We start from the raw sequence: 22,416 nt of genomic DNA, 5'->3' as shown, positions 1-22,416 counted from the left end.
AGTAAGAGAATTCTTGGATGTCTTTCTTGAAGAATTGCCAAGATTACCTCTGGATCAAGAAGTTGAATTTGGTATTGAGATGTTATCCAGTACAACATCAGTGTCCATTACTCCTTACCGCATGGCACCTAAAGAGCTGAAGGAGTTAAAAGTTCAACTTTAGGAACTTTTGGATAGGGGATTTATAAAACCCAGTGTTTCGCCATGTGATGCACCGGTATTTTTTGTTAAGAAGAAAGATGTGACACTTCAGTTATGTATCGATTATAGACACTTTAATAAGTTGACCATAAAGAATCAGTATCTTCTACCAATGATTAATGATTTGTTTGATCAGTTCAGGGGTGCAACCATCTTTTCTAAAATTGACTTGAGATCTGAATATTACCAATTTAAGGTGAAAGAACCATATATACCCAAGAATCCATTTAAGACTCGTATGTGTCTATAACCTCTTTCATGAGTGCTATTACAGCTAAACCCTTGAGCTCCTAGAAGAGACCACACTTCCACTCACATATGTAGATCCCATAGAGAGTGTTTTTGTCATTATAACACTCAAACACATTTATGTTATAGGTCTATTAAGAGTATAATACTCATCCATCCCTTTATCATTATAGGAACCTAGCACTTTTCATCCTGGAATGATATTATTATTTTTATAATGCTAGCAGTCACATACTGATGATGTACTTTGTCTTATTGAACTCAAGACTTGACGTTATACTAAGCATTGAGTCAAGTTTCCATCATGGGTGACTCAAATATTATGGGCTTGTATCTCATCCCAAAATTTCAACTTTCCAACATAGCTATGTTAATTATCTATACCATATGGTGAAACTTTATATTTATTTGAATCTTGAAAATTCACAAAACAAACATCCCCACCATGTTCAGTTATCGATTCTTTCTCAAAAGAATGCTATCAAGGATATCTTTTCTACTATTGACATATTACAATGATCACTTTATCTTTTTTTATCATGACAATTTCATATTTGACTATTTTATTTATTTTTTAATATGCAAGAAATTAATTTCATAATCACCAAATACATGAAACCATACACCATATATTTTTCAACAAGTAAGTTGTGGTAAAGAGGCCTCCAATCTCTTGGTGAAACTAGACAACATATTTATTTTTTTTCATAGCTTCTTTTCGAAGTCAATACATGACTTTAAATTTTTTCTTCTTCTTCATAGTCAAATAACATTATTTTTTCAACACACCTTATATATACAAGGATGTAACATATATAGTCATATTAGAAGACCATCAATTGTCCAATCACGTGATTATAAAATCACACATTTATTCACCATTCACCATGGACATTATCAATTATTTGCTGACTATGATCAAAATCATATCCATCATGTAAATGGGGCCAAATAGCATTCATATTGCTATTTCATACTCACGAGGTCTTTGTTTCATGAATTCTAAAGTAAATTTCAAAATTTACTACATCTTAAAACTTTATAGAATCATGAGTTTATAGATCATATCTAGGCTATTAAAAAAACATGTGCACCATTGTAAATATGCACAATAAATCTCGATTTCAAATATATGATTATCACGTTATATATACCACTAGAAGATTTCATACTAGAATAGTGATTTTATTATATAAGCCAATGTTTACCACTATTCTATATTAACTAGAAAAGCTAACCACGCATATGCCTATGACTTATTTCATTTCTAGTCAAAACCACTTTTAGTCCAAATTTTATAACATAAAATAAAAGGTGTGCAATCATATATAAATCCCATTTAACTTATGGTTATTTAGCAAAAACAACAACCAAAGTTATTTATATTATATGATCATCTACAAACTTTCATTTTTAGCAATCAATATCATCCAAATGCTAGTTACTAATATCATGATTTAAACAAATAAATTTATATCTCAAATTAAATATATATATATATCATAAAAATAAAGAATACTTTTGTACTAAAAATTTTTACCCACAAATTGGAGGAATGAATTGAATTTCAATTCTTCAAAAAAATTTATTTGTAAAACATGCCTAAGTGACTCCTTAAAAAGATATCACTTTTTAAGTTACACTTTTTTGTTTAAAGAAACTATTCATCCAACTTTTTATAAGTATTCATTGGACCTAGAGACACAACTTTTCGATTTGGGAAGGCCAACCCTATGGTCATAATGCTTTTGTTGAATAAAAACATGTTCAACTAAATTTTGGACAATGTCATCACCATTCAAAATGAAAGAAACTTCTCGATCCATTAATAAACCCTTTTACCAAATGTGTATTTTCATTCCATCCTCTTTCTTTATTTCTTTCTTTCTTTCTTGCATGATATATAATATAATATATAATTTTATACCAACCAGAATCATGCATCTTAAAAAGTCATGCATACACTGAACTAGCATTTGATTATTTTTTTTTGTCAAGTAATTGATGCATGAGACACCCACATATTTTACATAATGTAATTCAATAAACACATAACAATTGAAATTTAAATTATGCAATAAGAGTAAAACAATAAATTTGACATACCTTTTCTTGTGATAAAGATTAAATTTGACAAGATCTCTGACCTTGATGCAACCACATTTGCTGATATCCATGCCCATAGTACCATGCTTGTAGCCTTCATTAATTTCTATTAAGTTTATTTTTATCCCCACGCACTAACAATTTTAAGGTTCTAATTTCGCAATTTATGAGAAATTAAAAAAGGTTTTATTCACCCCCACCTATATATGGTGTGTAAAGGAGTTACTGGCATATAAACCTTAAGGATACAATGAAGCCTAATGACTATCTACGTTTTTCACTGACATAAATAGTCCACTGAGTGCTAAGTGGAGCATAATAAGGATATCAATTTCTATATAGATTTATGCAGTAATTCTTTACAGAACAATCTAAGAATATAAAATATGGTGTGAGATCAGAAAGAAACTTTCTTCTATATATTTGGGTGTATCCAACAAATGGAATTCCTCTCCTATTTATAAGAGGTCTCATGTATTTTCATTGGGATATAACTATCCAAATGGATAGTCATATCTTTAACCATAAACATAATTATTCAATAGGTATCAACTTGAATAATTATGACCCTTTTTCATTAATTAAATTATATAACTTTTGGTGATAAGAGACATAACTGATCACTAAGAATAGTGACAACTCTTGCTCAATTACCCAGTGACATTATTTTTGGATCACTTGTAACTTTTCAGTTATAACTATTGAAACATTATAAATATTTTAAAAATGTTCCAACATTTTTAAGGTTCCAAATTATTTAACAAAAAGAGTACTATTTTTAATAATTAGCAATTAATAAAAATAATAGCATATATTGGTAGTAAATTTCATAATTATAAATCTAATAATTGTCAAATGACGCATGATGAAAAATACTAGTATGTTTCATAATAAAAAGCAAATTACGTATATGATCACTCAATTATTACTGTTTGGAACCAATAAGTGGTTGGAAGAAGTAGAAGTAGATTTCTTTTCCAGGTTTTTGAATCAAGCTTGAATCTTATAGTCTACATTGTTGGGAGAGCTTTACTTTAATACTACCCTAGCCCAATGAAATTAAACTCAAACTATAAAATAAATAAAAACACCTGTGATTATACCAAAAATAAGTACTACTGTTTTGTATCCAACTATAAAAATGACCCATTTAAGCACAAAAGTTAAAGACATCAAAAATTTCTATACTCAAATCATTAGTAATTAACGACTTGATGAAAAACCAATATAACAATATCTACCGATGTTACATCACATTGTCACAATAATTAATATGGAAATCTCCACATGGTATTATGATATTATTTTTAGAAGGAAAATATTTTTTTAAAAAATAAAATATTTTTTAAAAAATTTATTTATATCACTTAAATTTAAAAATTTTATAATTTAGTCATTTGTGAAATGATTAATATTTTTTTAGCATAATATGTATTAAACTTATTTAATAAAATGAATAATAAACTTCAATAGTTTTGGCTGTTGGATTTAGTAATCAAAATTTCAAATTTAAGAAGTAGGATTACAAATAGGGTGGATTTTAAAAAATAATTTCAATTTTGTAAAATAAAATATTGGCGACTTCTTTATTAATTTTATAAAACTGAAAATCTTTAAGTATTATCTTACCATATATTAATATAAATAACAAAAATTTAGTTTTTTGAATTTTAAAAAAATAATAGTTAAATCTTTACATGCTATGAGGTCGTTGAAAGACATAACATGGAATTTAACTTGTGTCATGACATTACCATATCATCCAATATTTATCCGGTGACTAAAATTTTTATGTCCTCAATGTTAGTGTTCAAGATGATGGTTTTAACAGTTTAGATGGCTACATCCAAACCTCTCTACTAGTTTAATAATTAAATGTAAAATTTATTCATAACATGTGGCAAACTTCATAATTAAACAATAACTAATTGTAAAGTAATATATGAGAAGTAAACTAATAATTGATAAATTGTACTAACCGATTACTAGCTGTTAGAACATTGATTATCTGAGTAATTGTTGTAACGTTTGTTTCCACAGTGTATTCCACGTTTACATAGGTTGATATTTGATATATTGAAAATTCACTTTTTTTTATTTATTTCATAAATAGTCTTAAATAATTATCATGTGTATATTTTAAAATATTTTTAAAATATTTGATTATATTCATATAGGACACTTGCCAGCTCTTAACCTTATTTTTAGAATCTAAAAACTCCACTAGCAGTATACTAAATATTTTCTCCAGTTACATTGCATTTTTATGGCCTATTATCTTATATAGCACCAGTGGAATAAATAAAACTCCACAAACAAGTCTAAACTGATGCCATTTATTTTTATAGTGTAGTAAAACAATAATTAAATAATTGAAAAAGACACTTGACATCACTTTAAACCCGTTTGTGAAATTTTTTCTTACTCCATCGCCATTAGATAAAATAATTACCCACTTTTTATTGATAAAATATTTGATACATTGTTAGTGTAGTTTTTAGACTCTACAAATAAAATAAGAGATTGACAAGTATTTTATAAGAGTATAGTAAAATATTAAGAAAAAAACACATTACAATTTTTTAAAATTACTTATAAAATAAAAAATAAATACACTATTTATCTACCAAATATTAATATTTTTATTTGTAAATTTATGTCATCTATCATCATATTTGAATTTAAGCAACAAATATAGGAAATTTTGTAAAAAAAGGAAACTAGATAAAACATGAAAGATTCCATGAAGAAAAGGACACTTTCGAATTTAAATTTGGATGACGATGACCTTTGGCCAATCAAATAAGGGGATCGATTTAATTTTTAAATCAAATTTAGATACTTTAAATTCAAAATATGGAAGGATGAGCGGATAAATTAAGAAGATTGAAGCTAACTTCCTTTTGGCTATATAAAGGGCCAACTACTTCCTCTGTTGTGTACTGAATTGAGTGCGATGCTTATTCAATTGGGGAACATTCTGTTGGGTTATTTTCTTTGGACTTCCATTTGCTTGTTAGAGTAATTATTCCCTTAGTGAGTGAGGGCAAATAAAGTGTTAAGTAATTGAATTTAAATCATATGTTGTATTAAGAAATTATATTATAAATTAATTTTTTGGTAAAGTTTCGTAGATGTAAGATTATATCTAAATTATATAAATAATCTTGACCTCATTATTGTGCTTTTGCTTCGTTTGATTTTGGACTACTAAACTGTTAAAACAATTGTTGTATAACAACTCTTTAAAACAACTAAAAACTAATGGAGGCTATAAAAGAAGATATCTCTCTCTTAATCACCTTAGTTGATCAAATCATAGAGTTATGCCTATTTGAATGCTTGAACGGGGGCTTTCATAAGGTCTCTTCATGAAAAGGCTTAAAGATATATTGAAGTTCGTTGCACATGACTTGTTAAAATGAACACCAATGGGAAAACATCTCCATGCACACTACTAAAGAAAATAAAAAGTAGTAAACTACACCTTAAAAGCTTTGAGTGCATTTTTTTTAATGATGTAGATATAGAGCAATTTAAAATAACCCTTGTAGGTGAATCTATTAAAGAAGCCTAGATAATTCTCTAAAATCAACATGAAGGAAATGCATCTATTCAACTAACAAAAATTCATATCTTTACAACCAAGTTCAAAATTTTATAAATAAACGAAAACAAAACTATTTTTGAATTTTATGCTCATTTATCTTTGTGAACATTTTTTTTTGAAGTTAAATTGGTGCACAAAGGTCATTGATCCTTACAAAAGAGATTTACTGTAAAAAATACAGATCTTCTAGAACGAAGTCTTAAGGAGAGATTTAAACTCCCTAATCATCTTGGTCATTCATAGATTTTCATGACGTGGTTGAAACCTTCCCCTCTTTCCGTAGCTTATTGCTGGTGAACTTTTTCTCTATCTGAAACATATGCATGTACTTTATGGTAGCGACCCTGAATGGTATGGGCCTAATTTCCACCACATTCCAAATTACCCTTTTTCCCTCGACTCGCTCAGCATTCACAATTCTAACTACGTGGCTAAACCATATACGGGGATGCCTTGCCGTCGAGGCGGCTTCATACTTTTCTATTTTGTCCTGGCTAACTATTTATCTCGTTCCCAATCATTAGACAATTGATGGTAACATATAAATCCCTACTAATCCATATTCTCTAATGCCTTTTGGTGACATTCTACCCATGTAGTCTTTAGTAAATGTTCGGTACTCCTTTATTACTTGCCCGTTTGGGTGATTAGTATCTCCTAGTGGTCCTCACCAAACCTACTAGAACTAGATGCCCCTTATTACCTGTGAATCCTTAGTTTTAGGTTCAGCTTGAACACCTCATGGTCATTATCCAACCCCGAGAACTCGTACCCAGGTTTTCAAGCACACCATTTCCATCAACCCTGCTACTCTCTGCTTGAGTCATACCTAATTTTTTTCCTTAATCAAACAACTTTCAAATCCTTGTCTTAACGGACTTTACTAATTGACATAGCTGAGCTATTATCTTCCAGTCTATCATTTCTATATTTAATGTCCTGGAGGACTACCCTATGTTTAATATTTCGTCGGACTATCCCGTGTTTAATGTCCTGTTTGACTATCAAATAATGCCGTATCATCTTTCAGATTTTAGTCCTATTAACCTTTCTAGTGTGCTTTCAGATGATGCAATAATGTCTTTCAATTATGGTCTTACTCATTTTTGGCGTATAGGCTCCTATTGGACCCATGGCATCGTTAAGATCTTTTTACTCACTTTTCCTATTCCATTCCATTCACCGTCCTAATCTTGATGCTCAAACACCGTAGTGTCCCTTTTATATGACCCGAAGCTTTGCACAACATAGGTGCACACAACAACACCTTATGACGGTATTTAACAAAATCACCCCATTTTCCCATTCCTAACTTCATCTAACCCATTGGTAGTTTCCCCTCCATATCATGCATACCATACCAAACATCGTTATACAATGCATTATGCCAGATGACTATTCAACAATTATCCACTATGATGATTAACAGTTAGCATGGCAATTTCACACTACAACATTTAACAACCAGAAGGTAGAATGCATATACTCACCTTGTTTTCTTACCTCCTTAGCTTAACTTCTCTAAATGCCAGTGCCTCTTTCATCCTAACAGCTAAGCATGACAACTATGTATTATTTAATATAAAGGTGTCCAACCCTCAAAACCCAAAATCCACAATTATCCAAAAACCTTAAATTTTCGTACTTTACATGCTTTTTTCAATTCACAAGTTCAAAGGGATAAGAAAACTGACCAATTCCCAATCTTTCTACTTCTAAACTCAAACCTACACGATGGTTGAAATATGCAGAACTTCCTTCAACTATATCCTTCCTTTTTTTAGGGAAACTAAAGAATACGGTGCTTAGAGAAAAAGGTTTGGGAAGCATAATTAGAAGGAATTTCGGTCACACACACACCTATATATATACTTCCTTGGCATGGTCTCCACAAACCATTATCGCCACTCATTCCTAATTATTATGTCTCCCACTTTGGAACCAACTAGTTATACGCTAATCAAACTAGAGTTGAGATACAACTATTCAAATTTTAGCTACTAAAATTTCTAATTTACTCTATGGGACCTGGCAATTTACTAATCCTCTCAATTTAATCCTAATTTCCTTAACTTTAGTTTAAATAATGATGTCTAGCTGTTACATCACTAAACTCATGCTGGATGACCTTGTGGTTTCACTCAAAACCTCTAAAATGAACCTAGAAGTTCCAAAAGAGGGAGAAGGTAAAGGCTAAAAAGAACATTGCCTTTGATGTATAAAAGAATGTTGACAATAACCTCTAATAAAGATCTTGAATAAAATTTAGCCTTTGATCGCATGGTTTCGTGATAGGTTTTAAATATTTATAATTACTCGTTCTTGAACTAACTATTATCGCAATGTAGGCAAGTGTACCTATCGAACAATAGTATAGTTTTAGCAAGACCAAATTGTTGAACCCAAAGGAACTAAGAGTACTAGTAATGACTGTCTTTTTATTATCTAGCCTAAGAATAAAGAGGTTTTTATTTTAACTAACTAATTATCTAAACTAAGAACGCACATAGAATGGAATTGGGGAATTGCTTTTGGAAAAATCGATTGAATGAAGACAATACCTAAGGAAAAATCCACCTAGACTGTACTTGTTATTCTGGCTCTGAATCGGACAATTTATTCATTTAATTTGTTCCGTAGAGATCCCTAAGTTATGTTATTATCCCTATTCAAGACTAATAACGTCTAATCCCTAGATTGAATAACCGAGACTTTTCTCTAATTAACACTCTAGGGTTGCATTAACTCAATCTATGGATCCCCTTATTAGGTTTCACCCTAATCCGGCAAAATCTTGTCACCCTATGTCTAGGCGCGTAATCAACTCCACTTAATTATGACAAATGTACTCTTAGATAGGGTCTATTCCTCCTCTGAATAAGAGCTTATCTTGAATCGGTATCCTGGGATATCAAAACAAGAATTAAGAACACATAATTAAGAACAAGTCAAATATTTATCATACAATTCAGAAAATAATAACAAGATTCGTCTTAGGTTTCATTCCCCTTAGGTATTGAGGGGATTTAGTTCATAACTAATAAGAAAACATCTCAGAATAATAAAGAATACAAAACATAAAGAAAACCCAAAACCCCTGAAGGGGAATTGAGGAGAGATCTTCAGTCTTGATGATGAATCTGACTTCTGAGATGAATCAATCAGCTTTCTTGGAGTAATTCCTTACCCTTTACTCCATTCTCCTTTTCTTCCTTCTATAGGGTGTATTTATAGGCTTTGGAATGCCTAAAAGCCCTCAAAATTAGCCTTTTCCGAATTAGACTCAACTTAGGCTCGGCAAGGACACGCCTGTGTGCGATTACTTCAAGTCATGCTCAAGCCTGCCAAATTGACATGGCCGTGTGGTCTGCCTGTGTGAGGAGGTCCAGGTCGTGTTAATTTTGTACTTTGGCTCATTTTCTCCATTTTTGGCCCATTTCTCATCCCATTCGCTCTCCTATGCTCTTCTAAGTGTAAAACATGAAATTAAAACATTAGGAGCATCGAATTCACCAATCCTAATGGAAAATCATCCATAAAATGCGTTAAACATGGGGTAAAAATATATATAAATTACGGTTTATCAAATAACCCCACACTTAAGCATTTTCTTGTCCTCAAGCAAAATTCTCAACTCATAATCAAAATAAATTCTTCTCAACTTATAATTTCTATCGATAATATCTCATAATAATCCATAGGTAATCATACATTGAGAATTTAACTAAAAGAACATAAAAGTTTCAAACATTCCAAGTTGAGTATTTAATCATGCAAACATAGATGTCTCTCCTCATTTAAGTAATTACCTTTGATTCAGAATATCACAGAGTTTCACATCCTCACTACAGATTCACTCAAATCACTCGAGGTGTTTAAGGACAATAAATGAAGCACTCAATAATCAATAATGAAAATTCATTACCATAGGCTTGCATGAAAATCAAATCTCCACCACTATAATTTAAGATGATACATCAATCAAAAAGGTCTTTAGAGGGTTGTAATGAAGTTTGATTAGGGGGTGTGGTCACAAGCTGAAAGAAAGGGTTAGAATCGAGATTGAATTGAAAAATTACCTAACTAGAAAAAGAGTTAATCATCACTTGCATACAACAGAGCTTCTTCTCAGACATTTAACTTCTAAAGCTTACAAACAAAAGATCACTACTAATATGTATACATGTTTTTTTTTCTTTTTTTTAAGAACACATTAAATTACAGAGTAGAATAAAACATAGCTAAGCAACTATTTCAATTCAAATCTCGACAAAAATGGGGGCTTAAATTAATTTAAGGGATTTCAACAATAACGGGTTAAAGGTTAATATTAAAGGTAATACAAGAAATAGCTTGTTAGGCTCAAGGGGGTTTACTAGGGCTAATCGTGGAGGCAGGCTTTTCATGGCATGAGTGGGATAATCCTAAGTGCCTTAATCATTTTGACATATCAAATCAAATGGTGTGGTCTCGACATGCATAATCAAGTAAGTTCTAGAATAACAGTTCAATACTGACGCACTCAAAGCAATAATAAAAGTGAGCATGAAAAGAATTAATAGATGCTCAAAAGGCTCAAAAATCTCACAAAAATTATGGCTTTTTGATGTTTAACAACTTGTGAATTCCAACTCAAAGTAATACCTAAACTTTGGGGAAATAGCCTAAGATTTTAAATTCTTAAAAATCAACTCATCATGTTTGATTCTCTAATGTCTTAAAGTTTAAACAATCAATGCATAATTGCCTATGTTTTAATTCAAGATATATCAATCAAAATCATAAATCAATTAAAATTTATCCTAAATATGATATGAGAGCTTTTCAAGAGAAAAAAGCAGTCATTTAGGGATTTTTTTGATAATGAAATAAATACCCCCCACACTTAAGATGTACATTGCCTTCAATGTACAAAGATAGATATTAGAGTATAAAAATAAGATAGGGAGAGAAGTGAAACTTCCTGTATGATGAATTCCTCGAACTGGAGTTCTGGAGAGTAATCAGTTCGAGAGTGGAGGAGGATACTCCAGTGGTCGTAGAGGTTCATTAGGCTATAAGTCCTATGCTAAAGGGATATTATCTTTAGTGGTAGCTATGGTCATGGGCGAGCAGGACATGACAGTCGTGGAGAACCTTTCCCGGTGGAGTTTTAGTTCCTATGTGATGATGAGCTTAAGAGCTCTATATAACTGTGATAAAGTCAGGAACTTTTTAGAGGATATTAGAAAAAATAATTACTGAAAAAGAAATAACCGAAATTAATAATTAAAAATAAAATTTCCAAAATCTAATAAAAATAAAAAGTAGTTTTAATAAAAATTAAAAACATAAAATAATAAATAAATGTTTTTAAACATCTTTATCGCTAGATGGTTCGCGAGGTGAGACTGGCGATGAGATGTAGAGGTGCTGACAAATCTACTGTAGAGTAGCATCAATGTTGTCAAATCGTTGAAACCACTGCTGCTCGAATCGAGTGAGGCACTCAGAGATGTCAGCATATGAAGCTGCCACATAAACTGGACGAGAGGGTGGTGGTGGCTGAGTTGGCGGGTCCTCGTGCTGTGGGGGACATAATCAGGAATGTCCTCATAGGCCTCCTCCTCGGTAGATTGGGCGAGACAATATTGAGGAGGGTAGGTTCCTCGGCGCCTCTCGATCATCCTCATGCTAAGCATGCTCGAGATGCCTTGTGGAGACATCTGGCCGATGAGGGTAAGGGATGATTCTTGGGCCGCGGTGTTGAGGAGCCCAAAGTGTCGCGCCAGTCGAGTCACATATGGGCTAATGGAGATGACCCCCTTCTTATGCCACTCCGTCTGGTGCTAAATCTCGAGGGCGATGAAATAGGCAAGGTCAGTGACGTGCCCGAGTGACATGCACCATAAAAATTAGGCGTCGTGGGTGTTGACAACGCCAAGGCTCTCTCGCCTCCCTGTAATCGTGTGAGCCAAAATGGCATGTAGGTACCTCAAGGATGGTGGGAGAATTGATACCTTGGAGCGGCTAGGATTGTAGGAGGCTGCGCCAGGGGCTAAAGTGTGCTAACACTTCGAGGGAGAGAAATGTATGTAAGTGAGAGCATCCAAGTCATTCTCTTCCTTGAACTCCTCTGTATATAAACCTAATGTCGTACCGAATTCTGGGACGCTAAGCTGGCGGACTAATCTGCCTAGGCGAAATTGTACCGTGCCGAGATCATCATAGTTTGTCATTACGGTCTGGAGATGGACCGTTGAGCATAGTTCTATCGTGGGCTCGAGGTATGTTGGTTCGATGATCCCAAAGAACAGCTCTCAAGGGTCAGTGGTTAAGAGGGCTCGAACCGCATCAGCCAACTGAACTTGTTCTAAGGTGGCCCAGTCGATGCAGCGGCTCGCAATTAAAGGTCGGGCCTGAAGTATCTGGAAAAGTTCTTCCTGGGGCCCACGGGGAAACTGTAGGAGGGGGTGACGAATTTCTGCGGTTAGACCCGCAGAAGATGACGCTCCCTTCCGTTTCTTGGAAGCAGGGTTAGCGGCCTTCTTTCCTTGTGAAGACGATATTAAAAGTGCTAGGGGAGAGAGATTGAGCATCAAAAATAGAGTGGGAAGCGGTGCACGGGAGTGGGACGAAGGCCGTGTGGAGTTATAGCAGCTAGGGTTAGGGTTTTTGAATGGGGAAGAAAGTGAATAGTGCAGGGTATTTATAGATTTTGGGCCACACGGCCAGGACACACGCCCGTGTTCCCTAATTTCAACCCGTATGATTAGTGAATTTCAAATTTGGGGGCGTCTGACATTTAGTACACGCCCGTGTTCCTTGGTTGTATGGGTTCACACGACCGTGTCTGGCATTGTTCGCTTCTCCCATGCCCGTGTGGGAAATCTCCATGCCCGTGTCAATCTAATAGGTTCGACCACAGGTGTGAGACACGGGCGTGTCGCACGCCCATGCTAGTTTCTTAGTTTCAACCACGGGTCTTCGACACGGGTGTGTCATACGCCCGTGTAGTTTTGGCAAGCTCGATCACGGCCGTAGCGTTGTATCATAGCCCGTGTTTGGGAAATTCCTTGCCCTATTTTTTCACGGCCATAAGCACACCCATGTGCTTGGCTGTGTCTCTATGGAAAACCTGTATTCAAGAGCTCCGTTAGTAAGTTAGGTGTTGAAGACTAAATTTTTAAAGAAGTTAATACAGTTAGTGCTCGGGTTGCCTCCCGAGGAGCGCTTATTTACAGTCTAAGCTCGGCTTACCTCTCTGTTGAATGATCATGGTGGTTCGAGGAGTTTATACTTTTCATTCCTGCTATCAATCTTAAGATAAGGTTTTAAACGGGTGTTGTTTACCTTAAAAGTGCCGAACTTGGGATGACTCACCTCTATCGTGCTGAATGGAAAAATGCTGAGTACCGTAAGAGGGATTTCTTCATTCGGTGTGGTAGTGAAAATATAGGGATCTGTAGCATCTAATAAGACTTTATCTCCAACTTTCAGTTGATTTAGAGAGGTATCAAGCTCATCTTGGCGTAGTTTCGGTTTATCGTGTGTTCTCGGTTTATATGTTCGCCATTCATCTAGCTCCTCTATTTGCAGCCTTCGTTCTTCATGAATAGATCCTTTACTATTGTTTAAGAGTGGCTCATGTACTTCCTTCAGACTTATCTCCTGCAAAGTGGGTTGTATCATGTGGTCAGTTTTAATAGAATGGTTTAGACGATCACCTTCAATTTCTGATGTGTTGTCAGAATTGCGAGCTTGAAGGGTAAGTGTTTTGTCTCCTACGCGAAGCGTGAGCTCACTGTGCCAACATCAATAATTGTTTTAGCAGTTGCTAGAAAAGACCTTCCTAGAATTAAAAGAGTGTTGCTATCCTCCTCTATATCTAAAACAATGAAGTCAACGGGAAATATAAATTTAACGATTTTTACTAGCACATCTTTAATAATACCCCTAGGAAATCTTATAGTGTTATCTGCTAGTTGAATGCTCATCCTAATCTGTTTGGGTTTCCCGAGACCTAGTTGCTTAAAGATTTTATAAGGCATGATGTTGATACTAGCCCCTAAATCAATTAATGCATTATTAACATCTAAACTACCAATTAAGCAAGGAATCGTAAAACTCCCTGGATCTTTTAGTTTGTTCGGTAGCTTATTTTTCAGAATAGTTGAGCACATTGCGTTTAGCTCCACATACGATGCCTCGTCCAACTTCTGCTTATTTGGTAAAAGCTCTTTTAAGAATTTCATTGCTTTTGGCATCTACGATAGGGCTTCAATAAATGGTAAGTTAATATGTAATTTTTTTAAGAGTTTTAGGAATTTACCAAATTGTTCATCTGAGCGATCTTTCCTTGTCGCGTTGGGGTATGGCACACAAGGTTTATATTCGACATTCACCGTTTTGTTTTTATTGTTATCTACCTCATCTTGACCTTTGCTTACCACAGTTTCTTGCCTCGGTTCTGGTTCAGGCTCAACAACTCCTTCTTCATCTTGAATATTAATTACGTTTAGTTGTTCCCTTGGGTTGGGTGAGTGATACATTTATCGGTTGAGATGAAATAAAAGATTAATGACTAAGAAGGTATGTTTTGATTCTTGTTGATGCGTTGAGATAGTAATGTATTCGTCAAGAATTGATGATTGATATATTGAATCTTCCATAACAAGTTCTGAAAGCAAGTATAAGTTCGCCTAAGGAGAGGTTGTGATACAAAGGTACTTATGAGAAAAATCTATGTTTGATGAAGAGGCATCAGTTCTTTTAAGGTTACAGTTTCCCTTAAAGGAAAAGGTTAATTGTATGCCAATGATAAGACATAGGGTTTGTGCTAGATGTGTGAATACGCTTGGAAGAGGTATACGCCAAGGTTAAGTGTTCGCTGATGAGATAAGAATGTTCGCCTGTATGTCTCGGTGTGTCGAGTCCAACGTATTAGTTTATGTTATAAACTTGCAGTGTAAATCTGTTCTTACTTAAGTGTTGAGTTTTCCTTGCTGGAACTCACCTAAATAAAGAGTTAGACAATTTAAACATGTTGATATAGTTAACAGACAATTTAATAGAAACCTTCACACGGGGTTTTATCTACTCAACGGATTCTTTTCCCTTTGCACTAGGACCTTCTCCCGTATCATTGGCTAAAAACAATCAAATACTCTTTTAAATATAAAAACAAACAATTTTAGGGTTTGGCTGCGATACCATGAAAATAGTAAAGTCTCAATTATCATTCATCAACATAAGATAATATATATGTCAATCGTACCTAGAATTGAAATAGGAAAACTCTTAGAATTGACATAGGAAAACTACTCTTAGTTGCCTTCTACTTCCTATAATATAAACTACTTCTATTTACCCTCTATTTCCTATAATATAGAAAATTATTCCTAAAATAAATTATCTTATAATATTCATATCTTTCCATAATAAAAACACTTTACACTCACCAAAACCGACAAATACTTAACTTGTAACAAACTCTTGCAAAATAAACAAACATTAATCTCTATTCTTGCCAAAATAACCTACTCAATTATTTTTAATTGCATTATCTCTTCCATCACAATTATTAGTTAGCCATTAAAGTTAACAAGGAATGTAATACCCTTCACCTATATTCAATGCCAGAATAGGGTTACGGAGTATTACTGAACTTATCTCACATTTAAACATACATTTCTTATTCAATTAGTCAATTCAAATATAATTCATTCACAACCAATCATATTGTCCCTAATTCAAGCCTACGAGGCCAAAATATGCATTCGAAGTGGTTCGAGACTAAACCGATAACTTTAGAAACTTTTGAAACTCATAGAAAAATTTCTCAAAAATAGGGGACACATGCCTGTGTGGCCCGACCGTGTACACACTCGTGTCACAGACCGTGTGGACAATTGAAATGGGAGCACATGGCTGTGTCCTAGCCCATGTTCGACCCTGTGTAACTCTCTGACTTGGGTCACACGACCAACACACAAGCCCGTGTGGCTAGCCCGTGTGCCCTAAAAATGGCCACACACGCCCATGTGCCAGGTCGTCTGGTAGGTCGTGCCAATCCTGTAGGCTATACTGACTTATGTCACACGACCAAGTCACACGCCCGTGTATGAGGCCGTGCGGAACATACTGAGGTTTTGTCTAGGACCAGCATGACATGTCATGCCATTGTATCCTAATCTATTCCTAAGGTTAGATTAGGATGTACAGGACCAGCACTCGGATCACAATATCACAATAACCCCTAATGACATGCCATTGTATCCTAATCTATTCCTAAGGTTCAACCGAGATTTTCACGTTTATCGAATCATCATCGAACATGCCCGTAGTCTCATATTCATAGTTTATATGGTATTAAATCATTTAAAATACATTTACAATGAAACTTATTACATACGAACTTACCTCGGACGCTAAAACGGCTAAATAGGTCGATTAGTCAAGTACTTTGTTTTTCCCCCAGTCTAGATCTGAATTTCACTTTTCTTGATCTATATGTAATCAAATTCAACTTATTTAATTACCTCTCTATTCAATTTAGTCCAAAATTTACATTAAGGCACTTTTACAAATTTGCCCCTAATGTTTCACATTTTTTTACAATTTAGTCATTATTTTATAAAATTATAAATTCATGCTGTCGAAACCTATTTTTTAAAGGGGTGTTTGAAAAACGGGGATCGACTTTTTGAAAAATGAAAACGGGAGTCACCACCAATTTTTTTAGGTGTGATTGGATCACCTTATAAAATATTTTGTTTTAAAACATTAATTTTGGTATACGAAATTATGAGAAAAATAGGTTTGGGAGTCGGTTACGTACGAGGAAGGATTATCACCCTCGTAACGCCCAAAATTGGTACCAATTTGAATAATTTTTTTTGTCTTAATGTCAGAAAATTTGAAAAGATTTTAAAACTTGAACAATTTAAAGTTGAAACTTGAGATTCCTTTGTTCCGAAAGTATACAAACATCACATCCAGCATGTTAGGACACGATGTTTTAAAAATCCTCGTAACTAAAATTATCTCATGATTCTGAAAATTTATTAAAAAGGATATTTGGTTATTTAGTCAAACGAAAAAATTGCAACCCAGCATGTTAGGGCACTATTTTCCGAATTTCTAAACACCAAACATTGTCTTATTTAAGAAAAAAACTTTTTCAATTAAATAAAATATATTTTTTAAAACAATGAATAATATAGAATTTAATAAAAAATAATTTGATATAATACTAAAATTATTAAAAAATAAAATATAAAAGAGAATTAAAAAATCAAGGAGATAGGGATTAAATAAAAAAGTTGAAAACGAAGATGAACAAAGAATAAATAAGAACAAACCGTAGAAAATAAGAACGCAAGAGGGAGAGAAATTTGAGTGAATGCTCTCAAGAATTCTTATTGCTTCCCAAAACTCAAGTGAAGTCAAGTTATTTTACAATGAGGGGAGAGGCCTCTATTTATAGTTAAGCCTCCCCAAATCCAACGGTACAGATCAATTACATCAACGGTTAAGATTAAAGGATATCTACAAATTAAATCTCCAAGATTACAAAATCATATCTTCTAAGATTGTATATCATATCTAAGATTGCAATCATATCTAAGATTGTATCATATCTAAGATTGCAATCATATATATGATTGTATCATATCTAATATTGTAATCATATCTAAGATTGCATATCACATCTAAGATTGCATATCATTGAAGATTATTTTTCCATATGAGTCAAACTTGTAGATGGACCTTAAATCTTTTCAAGTAATGGGCCTTTCCGATCGAGCCAAATTATATTTGGGCCCGGGCAAAATTGAATGTCTATAGCTATCCCTCTTTGCTCATTGCTGTGTAACAGGAATAGAGCAAAGACTATTAAAAGACCAATTTTGCCCGATCTTACCGAGTCTTGAGTTCTTGATCTTCCTTAAATGGCCTCTTGACCGCTTCAATCTGCTTCTTGCAAACTCATGACTGTCATATTGATATCTTCAATCTTCAATCTTCAACTTGGTCCCTTACAATACAGAGATGCCAAATCATCTTATATTTGCTTTAGTGTAAACACGCGAAAGCCCAATCAGCTATGTCTTCGATTTGCTCCTTGTAAGCACAAGGATACCAAACCATCTTGGATCTGCTTCAGTCTAATCATCTGAAGGTTAGATCTGCTATATGTCTATCCTCCGTCGAATATGGAGACTCCAAACTTCGATTTGTTCTCTGACAATACAGAGATGCCAAATCATCTTAGACTTGCTTCAACGTAAACACGTGAAAGCCAAATCAGCTATGTCTTTGATTTGTTCCTTGTAAGCACAAGGATGCCAAACCATCTTGGATCTTGCTGCAGTATAAACATCTGAAGGCCAGATTTGCTATTTGTCTACCCTCCGTCGAATATGGAGATGCCAAACTTCAATTTGTTCTCTGACAATACAGAGATGCCAAATCATCTTAGACTTGCTTCAATGTAAATACGTGAAAGCCAAATCAGCTATGTCTTCGATTTGTTCCTTATAAGCATAAGGATGCCAAACCATCTTGGATCTTGCTTCAGTATAAACATCTGAAGGCTAGATCTGCTATGTGTCTGCCCTTCGTCGAATATGGAGACGCCAAACTTTGATTTGTTCTCTGACAATATAGAGATGCCAAATCATCTTAGATTTGCTTCATCAGAAGCACGTGAAAGCCAAATCAGCTATGTCTTCGATCTGCTCTCCGTCGAATATGGAGATGCCAAATCTATTTCTTCGATTTGTTCTCTGACAATACAGAGACGCCAAATCATCTTGGATCTGCTTCAGCGTGAACACCTGAAGGCCAGATCTGCTATACTTTAACCTTTTACCTACTGCTTAGGGGGTTAAGGCGCATTTTCGATCTGCTCCACTACTACTTAGGGAGATAAGATCGGCAATTTTGACCTGTTACCCTACTGCTTAGGGGATTAAGGCGAGTCGTCGTTGATCTGTTCCCCTACTGCTTAGGGAGATAAGATCTGTAATTTTAGCCTGTTACCCTACTGCTTAGGCGATTAAGGTTCTGAATTTTGTAATTTTAAATCAATCTTGCTACATTGTCCACTGGGGAATCCACTTGTAGAATTGATTTCCTAGAATTTATGCTTATGCCAAATAATTAAGATGCCATGCTCCTAATTAGACATATTATGATGCAAAATGTTTATGAAAATAACTCCTATTTTGGACGTCATCACTTATTCATCTATCGAGCTTTCCACCTTGTTCTTCTCGACATATCAATCATACTCTGCTCATATGCCTCGAATCTTCTCCATCAATTTGGTCTACCGTACCATTCCCCAAATGTTATGGCCCACTGAAGATGTTTATGAAATGATCCTTTCTTAATATCAATATTGCTTAAAACGTCCGACCACCTTTTGGACTGAAGAAGAAAATCTCTCGAGTATCTCCAACCCATACATATGATAATTCCTTAAACAATTGTCTTGTTTCAGTTTCTTGTATTATCTAGAAATTTCCAGAGTAATATGCAAAACTTCGTTTGTGAAGATATTTTAGTTCATCTATCATTATTTCAATGCAACATGCTTTATGAATAATGGGAGACAAATAAATTGATCCAAATTATTGGAAAGAATGCAAAAAGATTAACCTGAGAACATATCTTTGCGAAGAAAAAGAATCCAAAGATAGTAAATAGGACAGAAATCAGATGCCCCAAATATCGCCGCTTGAGCTTCTATACACCAGCTCCATGAAGACTTTCTTGAGTTCAACATGTGTTTAAAAGATCCAAAGTAATTTTTTTATGACTCGATATGTAACATACTTCACTTCTCGTCGAATCCGGTATAGCAAGGTCACTGCATGACTTTCCAAATTTGAGCCGCCCTTTCGAGTTTTCAACTTAAAACCCCTTTGGTCTCAAGGCGCCCTTTGTGGGTTTTCACCTTGGCCTCTTCATTTTTATTTTTTTCTCTTTTTTTTGAAATAGAAGTCCCAAAGTGCCCTTTGCGGGTTTTCACCTTGGCTTCCCTTCTCTTTCAGACAAAGTGCTCCTTGACCGAGTCCGAATTCATTAGATTAGATAAATTCTTCCTATCCATTTCTCGTCAAAATCAGTGCACCTCTAGAGAAAGCCCTCTTCGCAACATATGGCCCTTCCCAATTCGGCATCCTTTTGCATGGGAAAGATCTTTTTCAGCACAAGGTTTCCTTTATGAAATCTTTTTGGACGAACCTTCTTTGTCATAAGTTTGTATCATCCATTCTTGGTACGTTTGCTTAGAATGAATACTTTCAAGTTAAGTTTACTAGAGGTATTCAATTCTTAACTCCATCAAAGCTTGGAGGAAAAATCTTGATTCATAAACCCATGAAAGGGATTGCCCCAGCAACAGTCTTAGTTGTTGTTTGTCAAACCCTACAAAAAGGTGGTTCAATGATTCTCAGCAGACAAGAATGAAGTTGCTGACTTTATCTTTCAACCTGGAAAGTTGAGGTACAGAGATTACTCCCGGAGCATACATCACACCATGACTCGATGATGTTTTTGAAGCATCCCTAATCTTCATAAATTGCCCCAACTGTGAAGCTGCCAAATGAGCGTAGCAAATAGGAGCCACAAAAAATATGGTTGTGGTGCTTCTTTGATACATATAGGATAGAGAATGAATAAACTCTTGCAGATCATCAGCCGAAAACCCAGCCTGGTCTAAGAGAACATCATAGTGAGTCTGCCTCGTGATTCCAATCATTCCAGCATGGGTACCAAGGTAAAAATCATTATTCTTTGGATGGCATACTTTGTTGTCAATGACAGTACCATGTAGCACATTGTCAGGAGATCCCTGCTGAAAAAACTTGGTATGATGGTTTTTCGTACAACAATAATCACAATCTTTAGGGTTCCACTTCTCGTCAAAGAACTTGCAAGACTCAATAACTTGATCAAAACTTGATTGAATTGAGACTCGCTAACCACATCCCTAAAAATAATGATTTGATCAGGTTTCCTCTTCCCTGAACTTGTATAGAAGTCTAAGAGAGCTTCCTTCATGATACTGTCATCCACTTTGTTAGAAACTGGTTTTGAAGAAAGAATCTATCATTTTAAGCTTCAGAGACTATGTACGGCCTGATGCCCCATAGCTGGAAATCAATGGCCACCGCCTGGAGCTAACCATCGCAGCTATTGACAACACATTAGACTGCTTAGGAAAGCCAAACAATGCACCCATTCCAAGGATGATGGTTGGAACCTTTGAAACAACTGGAATTAAAGGTGTTTGCCCCAGCGTAAGCATAGAGAGTAGCCGGTAGTTTCTTATGCCAATTTTTACCAGTCTCGGTCATCTTCTGTAATTTTTTTTTCTTTTTCTTTTCTTTTGGCAACCTTTGTTGTACTGTGGTATGGCGCATTATCTTTGAACTTTTGGCATTGTGTAGTTATATATAATCTTTTTTTTTGAAATGGATGACTTTTGACTTTGTAATATTGGCATATGAAGCTATCTCCCCTCCTAATGGAGCAGTTGACGTCCAAAAAGGTGAGTCATTGTCAGCTTGAAACTTTTGACGAGCTCGGGCCCATAACATACATGCCCCAAAAGTCTTGACTCCCTTAAATTTGGCATTCATTGTACAATTGATGCGATCCCTTTTCATGGTGGACCAACAGTGCCTCTAAACCTCATGTTTATTCTGGCAATTGCAAATCCTCCTACATGCGTTTTTGGACCACATTTTTGAATTCCCATAATAGTCTCAACAAGGTCTTGTCTTGTCTCCTCATCTAATTCCAATTTCACAATCTTTCCTTCCTCTAAGGCTATATTTCCTACCATCACTTCATGGGGTAAAAACCATTTTCAACAAAAGCAAGTCACAATTTCTGTCACCTTCAAAGTACTGAGATTCCTCTAAACACATATCGCAATCAAAAGGAACTCTGAATCTGTAGTATCGTTGCTCGTGGCATTGATATATAAGGATCTATGATAGGCACACAAAAGAATATACAAGGAATAAATGAATTCAAAAATGACTATTTACATGAAATGAAAATTTATAAAGAATGTCAAAGGTCAAAAGAATCAGAATGAAAGAATATTTACTTGGATAAATAAAAGTATGTTTTATTGAAAATAAAAATGTCTGAACATGAGCCCACTTCTCAAAAGAAATCTCATTACTTCTAGGCTTTAGAGCAAAAAGAGTGTTCTGAATATTACTTCGTAAAATTCCTAAAGATTA

General features: G+C 34.5%; 1 pseudogene; it reads right to left on the bottom strand.

Moving 5' to 3' along the window:
- Positions 1–20,607: 20,607 nt before the first annotated feature.
- Positions 20,608–21,467, bottom strand: LOC121220041 (protein argonaute 4-like; annotated as a pseudogene).
- Positions 21,468–22,416: the final 949 nt, after the last annotated feature.

Source organism: Gossypium hirsutum, chromosome A03, assembly GCF_007990345.1.
Source record: "Gossypium hirsutum isolate 1008001.06 chromosome A03, Gossypium_hirsutum_v2.1, whole genome shotgun sequence".
Lineage (NCBI taxonomy): Eukaryota > Viridiplantae > Streptophyta > Magnoliopsida > Malvales > Malvaceae > Gossypium > Gossypium hirsutum.
Note: the sequence above shows the minus strand (reverse complement) of the source record. Positions and strands in the feature narration are given on the sequence as shown.